The sequence below is a fragment of the Centruroides sculpturatus genome, unplaced genomic scaffold (assembly GCF_000671375.1).
Source record: "Centruroides sculpturatus isolate CEXI.00-Female unplaced genomic scaffold, Cexi_2.0 scaffold198, whole genome shotgun sequence".
Lineage (NCBI taxonomy): Eukaryota > Metazoa > Arthropoda > Arachnida > Scorpiones > Buthidae > Centruroides > Centruroides sculpturatus.
Window position 1 is genome coordinate 291,436 of NW_019384454.1, and position 10,124 is coordinate 301,559.

The window sequence follows — 10,124 nt, forward strand, 5'->3', positions numbered from 1 at the left end:
AAATCAGCATTTTGTTTTGCTACTTATATTTTAAAAAAATTAAATAAAATAATAATAAATAACTCTTACTTAAAAGAATCTATGTACTATATGTTGTAATAAAGTAATTATTTAATTTTAAATGATTTTCAATGAAAAGTATGCTTTTTTACTACCTTGCTAAGCATTTTTATATTTGATTCGATACGTATCTGTGGTATTGGCATATTTAATGCGTTATATCAGTTTTTATAACCAAAGTTTATTTACACAGTTTAATTTCACTAATGAAATAATTAGGCTATATTTGAACGTATTAACAATCTATATCTAGCTGTAAGAATTTGAATAGGCGGAAAAATATTTATAATAGTAAGGATAGAAAATATTAATATAGTGATTATTGTTGCACTCCGAGTTAAATATTAATCTTTAAATTTGTGAAGCGTTAAAAACTACTGCTATAATAAATAAAAATATCGTTTTAGTTGTAATGATTTTTTAAAATATGAATAACTTTAAAATTTAGATTTATTAATATTGATGTCGGATTTTAATAATCGAAGAGTAACAAATAAAAAATTGTTATTCATTTGACATTAGTTGATACATAAATTTGAAATTTTAAATATCGTATAGCATACACTATTTAATACTTTCCTTCACCAAAAGTTTTATAATTTTTTTTTTGTTTTCATTGATTGCTAAATTAGAAGATAAATATCGCGTGAAAGGTGTGCAAGTTTCCCTTTATTACCAATTTTCATTTAATTGTCTTTTAAACTACGACCACGCAAATCTCTCGTTAATTCCTTCAAAGTTTTTTCCCCCCTAAACAGATTGAATAAATTTATACAAATTATATATTCAAAACTTTGTAATAACTTATAAAAATGATTGATTTCTCTGATACTTTTAAAATTTGTTGTAGTATTATAATGAACTATTAAATAATTTTTATATTAAAACTAACTATTTAAAAATTATTTTATTATATCCTTAGAACTAAAAACAATAAATTTATTTAATTAACCTTATTATTTTAAGAAAATCTTTCCGCATTAAGAGGGGCTTTTTCCCATAACCAATATGAGATTGGCCAAACCAGCAATGGGGATGAAGAACTGGGCCAACAAGACGACTGCCTTTAAAAAAATCTGCCATCTAATTAACTCTCTTGTAAATTAATTCTTCAAATTACAAATATGAAATAATTTTTTTTAACAACGGCTTATCATACAGGCTACAGTACTGTATATCAATTTTTATTTTTCGAAATTTCTTTATAATTTACATAAATAAGATGAACCAGATAAAAAACTTGAACGATATCTGTTTTTTTACGCCAAAACATTTTTGATTAGTTGTTCAAGAACTACCTTTGTTATAAGCAATAAAAATTTTTTGTAAGAGCATTTTTGAATTTAGCAAACCATATCAATCTGTGACAGTTTGCGGAAGTGTTCCAAATTCGGACTACCAAAATATAAATGGAATTTTATGAAAAAAGAAAGAAAACAGGACAAATTATAGGATAATTTGATTTACTTAAACGTCTTTATGTATTGAGGAATGAAAATGTTTATTTGCAAAAATCGCAAGTGTACATTCATCTGCCTCTGCTCCCAAACACTCTACCAGGACACACTGTACACATTTCACCCACAGTTCACCACGGCAGTCCAACGATTACTTCCTGTCACAAAGCACATAGACAGTATCAATTTTAGTGCGAAAACCTCATCGAAGCAGTTTTTGGAACCCGAAATATTTTTACTGCTTTTTTATTTTATCTTTTATCTTATAGATTATTTGGCTTTAGCCATGAATTCCAAATCCATGTTAACTTCTTTTATTCTTCCATCTTGTGTCATCGTTTTCAATATAAACACACACAAAAAAAATCCTAATTAGTCGAACTCAAAATAATGTTCAAAAATATGGGAGATTCTATTTGGAACGCGTGGGGATTCGACTTAGGAAAATGGAATGTTTTGGAGCAACGTAGCATCGTCAATTATTGCGTGTCAGAAACGATTAACAAAGCGCGTAATCCGTTAATTTAATTCTACTACTACACGTAAGTAATGAGAAACTTTTACCTGTTTAGAAGTGAAGAGATGACGCCATAAAGTCACGTTTCGATAATTTCGTGGACAGCGAGAATGAAAATCATACTTTTCACAGAAGAGAAACCGGAACTGACTAATAACGATTCTACGGGTTTGTGATGAGATTGTGAAGAATTTACTTCATTTAATTTAGGTCTGCATTAGGGTTTCTCAAACTGGATTCCGGGATCCCGGTTGTTTTTTTAACCCGGGAAATCCCGCAAATTTCTGAAAAATTCACTTTTTTTCTTATTTTGTGTTATGGTTGAGGAATTTTGCAAATAGAAAGCATAATTAACTCATTCACTGTCAGAATACATTTGTATTTATTAATTTTAAACCTAACTATTAGTTTTTTTAAAGTTTTGCTCGTTATGGCATATCACAAATGGTCAATAATCAATACGTAACTTATTTGTGGCAGGACGCTGAAAATTCTTTACTTGTCAGAACCTGTAATATATGGAATAATTGTGCTTACGCTATCTTAATTTTAACCATGCTCAGTAGCTTTAATAAATGCGTAACGCCAGGTTGTGCAAATTGGGCAAGGATACAAACGAGTATAAAGTCTGCAAGTATGAAGTTTTTCTTCATAAACCTGATTACTAAAGCCAAACGAATTGCCGAATTATCGAGCTATAAGCTTGATGCCGCTATTAAAGCAGCGGAGGTAGTCAAATTAAGAATACTAGAGAGCAAAAGAAGTACTACAATCTCGAAAACAAACTAGAAATCTTCCGGGCTACAGGTGAAAAAAAAAAAAAAAACATAATATAGGCCTATGTCTTCTCTTAAATGCATTAAACACGATTCCAATCGCATCAATTGAATCGGAAAGGGCATTCTCGGTAGCAACACTTTTCATTACTAAAATAAGCATTAGAGTGAGTGATCGGAGTATTGACCATCTTTGCTTTTTAAAATCTTATAAAAGTTTGCAATATTTTGTATTATATTTTATTTAAAAAACGAAAATTACCTTCTAAATTAGAAGTTCATTTTTTTAATTTTTAACTCAATTCAAAGCATTTTTTTGTTGTTGTTGTATGCAGTTTCCAGCAAACTTTAATTAATTTTTTTCTATTTGTGAAAATTTCTACGTTATTTAAAGGTAATTTTTATTATAGGCCTATAGACTTAACTTACGCAGCATTATTAATATGATTTTGGATGTTACAGAACTTTAAAATTACTTTAAAAATGAAAAATAATTATATCATTTGATTTCAAGATATTTTGTATACCTTAAAAATAATTAATTCTATCTCGGGATCTCCCGGGATCCAGGGAAACAGTTCCCTTTTATCCCGGAATCCCGGGACAAGCAAAAGACCGGGAAATGAGAAACCCTAGTCTTCATTGTTTCTTTTCGCGAAATAAGTCGGATTTCCTACTTAGGCATAAACTTTGGTAGTTTTCTCATAATAAAAACAATTTTATCAAAAAGTCGAAACTTTTTGAATAAACATGATATTTGAGGTGAAAGCGTTAGCGAAGCCTTTTCTATGTGTCTTACAGAATTGTGTTCGTTCTCTAAATTTGGTCTATCTATTTTGATTAAACTTTGCCATTTTTCATTAATTGCGATGAGGAATCAAAAATGTAGTAAAAAATGAAATTTGTGACTTCATTTTCGAGATACGTCGTAGCACTAGCGCACACGAGAAAGCGACAACGCTCGATTCCCAAGGTCGCTAGCACGTATAGAATGTGAGATCCGGACCTCAAGAGACCGACTGTCGAACCAGAGCCAATAAACTAGTGACTTATTTTCGTAAACAGAACCGAGGCTGCGAAGAAACGGGGTGCGGTACGATTTAATTGTCGCATTCCAAGACTTAATTGACACATCCCCGATCGTAAATCGTGAGGGAGAGCCGGAGATCGACAGCCGGGGCAATTTCTGTGCTTTATACAGAGTTCAAAGCGGAAAACGCGGGCGCTCCTTCGGAGGAGGCGGAAGCCGGGACCGTATGAACCCAGTTGTGTCTTCTTGGAGACAGGAAAAAACCCATTAGTCTAAATTTGGAGACGGGACATAGAGCGTGACCCCGAGAGAGCGGTCCGGGTGTGGTGTTCGACAACCCCGCAGCCCGAATCGCGTCCCTAGCAACAGATCGTGACCAATGGAATTATGGGAGACCACCGTTTCGAACCAACCAAAATGCGGGATTTCGGGCGAAGATGTTTGGGCCCAAGAACACGAGGAGGTTAGGAGTAAAATACTCGGTCCTGTAGATCCATACTCGGAACTTCCTCCGGAATACCAAAGACGGAAGGAAAGACCCAAACGCCACACGAGTGCGACAAAGGGACTTGAGACTTAACTTCCCAGCGAGGACTTCTAACCATCCAACTTCCAGCCACACCTTACCCATGGAGACAAACTTTCTCCGGATACTGAAAAACTCATCATCGGAGACGAACTTTTCTTCGGTGGAACAACTTCCAACGAGACGGCGATAATACCTACGTTGTAAACATGTTTTGTCTTAATAAACGCGATTAATTTCGTTACTCCGGTTTTCGTGTGGATCTCTGTGTTCAGCAACTGCTACCCTCATACATACAAACGACTTTCGCGTCATCCTGGCCAAGTCGCGGGAAAGGCGAGTGTCTCTGCCTCCCACTAAGGCAGACCTGTTTGTCGGCGGCGATACCTTACAAAGAGGGTGTCGGATCATTACAAATAGCACGTAGCCAGTATAGAAATGAGTTCGTTCTCAAAATTTGATGGATCGCTTTTGATGAAACTTTGCCATTTTCAATTATTGCCTTATTACAATTAATAAGGAATCCAAAAATACAATAAAAATGGGGGTCCATAAATTTGATTTCGAGATACAGTGTGTTAAAGTAGTAGTGTCTATGCTCCTAACGCGATTCTGCGCGCGTAATGGAAAATGGGCGAGAAAAACGAACACACAAGAACAAAGCAATCGGCGTTGATTGCTTTGCTCTTGGATCGTCTCCTCCGTAGTAAGTGCAAAGATCGTCTATTCATGGAGGCAAGTACAGTACAAGGATCGCTTGTGCGACAGTCAGGTGCAAGAATCGCTAGTCCGTGCCATGCAATAGGATCGTCTCTTTCTTTCTGGCTCCGTCTCAATTCTATAGTGATAAAAGAAAATTGAATGATGTCCTAATTAATTCCATATTATTAGGAACCATCTATATTCAATTAGAATCGGCCTAATACCATCCATGACCCAATCTATTAATTTCCTGTTTTTCAAAGAAGTTTAAATTTCAATTATTTCTCCAACAACATTCGCTTTTACGAAATACTTTTAAACTTTAGATTACTTTAAACCTAATCATATTTTAAAGCAATATTAACAACATGCCGACAATCATAATCCGTAGAATTTATATTTGCAATCTAATAAAAAATTTACATGATGTGTTAATTAATTTTCTCTTCAATTTTAATGATTTATTTTTATTTCTTATTTACAAAAACATTTATTTTTATTTTTATGTAACCAACGAAGTTATACATCAATGTTTAATTTAGAAAAATCATCTAACGTATACAGTATATAAGAAATGCCATAAACCGATTGTTTCTTATTATTAAAAAGTCACGCTAATTGATTTTCGACGATAAACTATTAATCGTAATAAAAATTTTAAAAAAGTTACATAGAAAATATGTCTCGTTTTATAGTTAATTTGAATACTGTCAATATTTTGTATATATTTGATAAAAATTGTCAAGAATTTAAAAAAAACTCTAAAAAATAGACAATACATACGAGTGTCATAAAGGGACAAAGTTGGAAGACACTTTTATGTATTGTCTGTTTTTAAGAAATATTCTTAAACTTTGTAATTTTGTATACAATTTTAGCGTAATTCGAATGTTAAAATAAAACATATTCGGGCACAGTATTTTTAATGCTGAATACTCTTGCAAAACCTCGGGTTACAGTAACTATTGTCGTAGCCATATGCGAAAATATTTGAATTTTAATGATATTATAATTAAAAAATCAAAAGATATATTATAATATCCGATTGTATATATTCTACACACAAAATTATATGAAAGTTTGGATGCTACTTCCAGAGTTAAATTTAAAAACTAATTAAAGCTAAGTTTTTCTTAAGAACATCGAAATCTTTTGCGATATATCATTACGATATTTCAATCTTAAGCATATAATTGTTTATAAAAATAAATTATAATTTTCCGTTTATTTAACTCTTCTCTGCTCGTCCAAGGTAACTCAAAGAACGCGTCCTGGTAAACGAACTTGTAGTGTAAATTACTAAAATCATAATGAGAGAATGAGATTTAAACAAAATCCCGTTATATATTTTTATTTTCATTCTGCGTTAGATAATTCTGTTTGCTTACCATACGACATATTGATGGAACAAGGTAACGCGATTTTTGTCAAAGGAAGTACTTTCCGGGAGGACTTTCTGGGCGAAACTGGCCCTATTTAGGTGTTAGATACACGAAGAAAATTTCGAAGACTACTACGCCGCCGGTCCGTTGACCAAGAATATTTACTATTAGATATTGCACTTTTGAGGAGTTTCATTCGCTCTATTTGTTGATAGTCGTAAAATAATTGACATTTCGCTTCAAAAGTGAGTTTAGTAAATATTTCTAAAGATTGACTTTAACCGAGAAATCAGTTGAATAAATTTCTTAATCACATATTTTAAAAATTAATTAAAATTTCGAATAAGTTTTAAATTATATAATTTGACTCTAAACCCAGAAAAATCTCAATTAAATTCGAAGAAATGGCAATCCCGTACAATAAATTAATTTTTTACTATTGATTTCTGATAAAAATAATTATATATAATTTAATAGGATTCTGTAATTAATTTCAGCAGTTACCTAATTATAAAGGAAGACAATTGACAATTGTTACAATTATAGTTTTTATTTATATTATTTTTGTTTATATATATATTATTCTAATTAACTACTATTTAAAGATGAATAGTTATAATTATTACTCTCGTCTAGTTTCAAACATATCAGTTACTTCAATAAAAAATAAATTTTCTGTCTCCTTGTTGTCATCAATTACATATCATTTTTTGTTTTGTTCTTTTTTTGTATTTTTTTTATTACTATACATTTATTTCATTGCTTTGTACATTTGCAGAGAGTGCGTTACTCTCTAGTAAAACGAAAATAATAATAAGAAATTAGTTGAAAAATAATTGCAATGTGAATTAATAGGTAGTACGAATAGTTTCCAATGTCTTTATACAATTATTATGGAAAATTTGATAAATTAAATGAGAAGGTTTAGTAAAAAGAAGGTATTCTAAATGAAGAAACAGCCCGAAAGACTAAGAATTGTTTTCTAAAAAAATTACTGGAATTTTGATTAGGTGCTCAATTAATAAATAATGGAGATGAAACAAGGTCATTTAGTACAAATGGAAAATAATCGAGTTTTAATATTTCCCCGCACCTAAAAAGACCGTAATTAATCACGTTAATAATTTTTTCTCAATACGTCATCGTTATCTTACGTAATAACTATTAAATCACTCTCTGAAATTTATCTATTAATTCAAACTAAAAATGATTTAAGGTTCTTATTGTGGAGAAGACTGATTATTTAATTCGTTCATTAACAAAAACTATTCTATTTCTTAAGAATAAACTTTTCTGTATAAATTATAAAATGTAGCATTATAACGTAATTAACTTCAATTTTTTACTAAAATAGAAAAAAAAGCCAAAACTGATTCAAGTTTATATACACATAGCATTTTTTTTCTTTTGCTCTTTCCGTCCTGTGGGCACTAAGAGGGCCTCTTAAAGCAGGCCCATTATGGGTTCGGCCAAGCCCACGGTGGGGCGACCGGGTAGTGAGGGACGGGGCCCGACATATCTGAACGGACCACCCCCGAAAAACTCCTGGGGATTCTTTGACCCGTCCGGATTCGATCCCTGGTTCCCCAGAGCGTTACGTTGCCATCTTGACCGCTTGGCCTCTCACATAGCGTCTCTTAAACCTGTGTCCACATTGCAATTCAAAGTGGCGAAAGCTGTACGGAAGTTGCTGTAATTTATGTCGATGGCTATGCCATCTCTCCTAAATAATTTCGATAATTTACGTCAGATTTCTCAGCTAACAGGATTTCTACAACTTCTACATCCTCTCTCTGCTTTTATGTACGATTTGCAATGCAGTGTTGTTTCAAGTGTCCTTCAGATGAAGGTTACAACTTCGACATTGCATCTCTTAGTATATTCTTAATTTTCTGGTGGGAGGTGTTTTTGTTAGAGCAAAATGCTTTCGTTAATATGTTCAAAGGTGTACTATCCGATATTTTATCCTGTATATTAAAATTCGTCCTCCGATTTTCTAGAAACGATTGGATTATATAGGCGTTGATGTTGGTGGGGCTCATGCAAGTGTGCAGAGCCGTAGTTCCCTGAATGTAGCTTTTGTTTACATCAGCTTGAGCAGATAATAAAGCTTATACGATGTTCACGTAATCTCTTTTAGTTGCTTCTATCAATGATACTTTATGTGAAAATGCTTTTTCAGTATTGGAATTGATTCCATAATCGAGTTTTTTTCAACTTGTCAATGTCATTATTACGTACGGCTTCATAAAGTATTGCCAATTCATGAACCATTTGTACAAAATTTTATTTATTCTGATTACTTTGTTTGAAAACGGGATTCTTCTTGGAATTCAAATTTCTCCGATTATCTTGAGAGAGAATATTTTCCTGTCTGTCTGCGATGATGAACGTGTGATTTCATACTTGTAGCATGAAGATGGTTCCTTAAATTCCACGTGAGATATTCTGAAAATTAATCTCACTATTATTTTCTGTTATAGCAGGACTGGTGAATGTTCTTCAAATAAATTCTATAAATTAACGCATGTGTAAGGTTACCGATGTTAAGGGGAATACAGTTTATCTCGCGTCAGAATGAGCCTATGGGAAACCGCGTATGTGGATAGTGGCGAAGGAGGCAAATTAAGAACAAGTGTTTTACAAGAGAAAACCCATTTATTTGTTCGAATTCATGCTTACATCGATATTGGACAATTCCAAAATCTCGGTGTTCCTATGAAACGGTGAGAGTTCGGGTGATTGGTCGTAGCCCGGGCGGACAAGAAGGATCGCTGGACGATGCAGATGTTCGGTGTTAAGCTGCGGCGTCCTAGGTGATCGGCGGTAGCACAACACAATTGATAAAAGTACAACTGTAGGCTTAATCCAGAGGAGGCTCTCCTTCGACCTTGAAGTTCCGATTTTCATAGTTTTTCCCCCACTATTCGCATTTCGGATTGGTCCCTCCTCCCATTCCTCGCTTTCCGATTGGTCTCTCTTTTGTCTCCAGGTGCAAGACGAAACCTTTTCGGGTCGCGGGAAAGGTCCGATTCGAGGTGTCCATCTGATACCTCTTTGTCGACTCTGCTCGGTGACTGTTTATAAAACAATAACACCTGCACTCATAACTCAGGCCGTTGTTTACCATTTTTTGACGTCTAAGAATTTAACGATCATTTTCATCTTTCACCTATCAAAAATTTCCCTTTTTTGTTCGAAAAGGTTTATTTCGGCCAACATTTTATAGACTCGCGAGTCAAAGATCTACCTGTTTATGAGCGCTCGTGTTAGAGTTTGTCTTCCGCCAAGACCTTGACAGATAGTTTGACACATACTCGAACCGTTCCGAGTCTCGTTGTTTACATCTTGTGTCGCGCAAGAATTTCACGGTTTACTCGAGTTCGAACCTCGTCTGGGAACCCACACATGTATTTATTACAAAACAATATTGTTCGTAACAACGCCAACAATAAAAAACATTTCAGATATTTTAAGATTTCGACTTGACGATAAAAATATACAGTATTATGATTTATTATAAACAATGAAACACAATGAATTTTCTTTGTAATGCGCAGTCTTCGTACGAATTATGCATTATGGTATTATGCGTGGACATGGGCATCCGCGAAATTTTCTGGGAACGGTTTGTTTTTGTTTTATTCGCATACGGCAACACAACACGTGGGTGA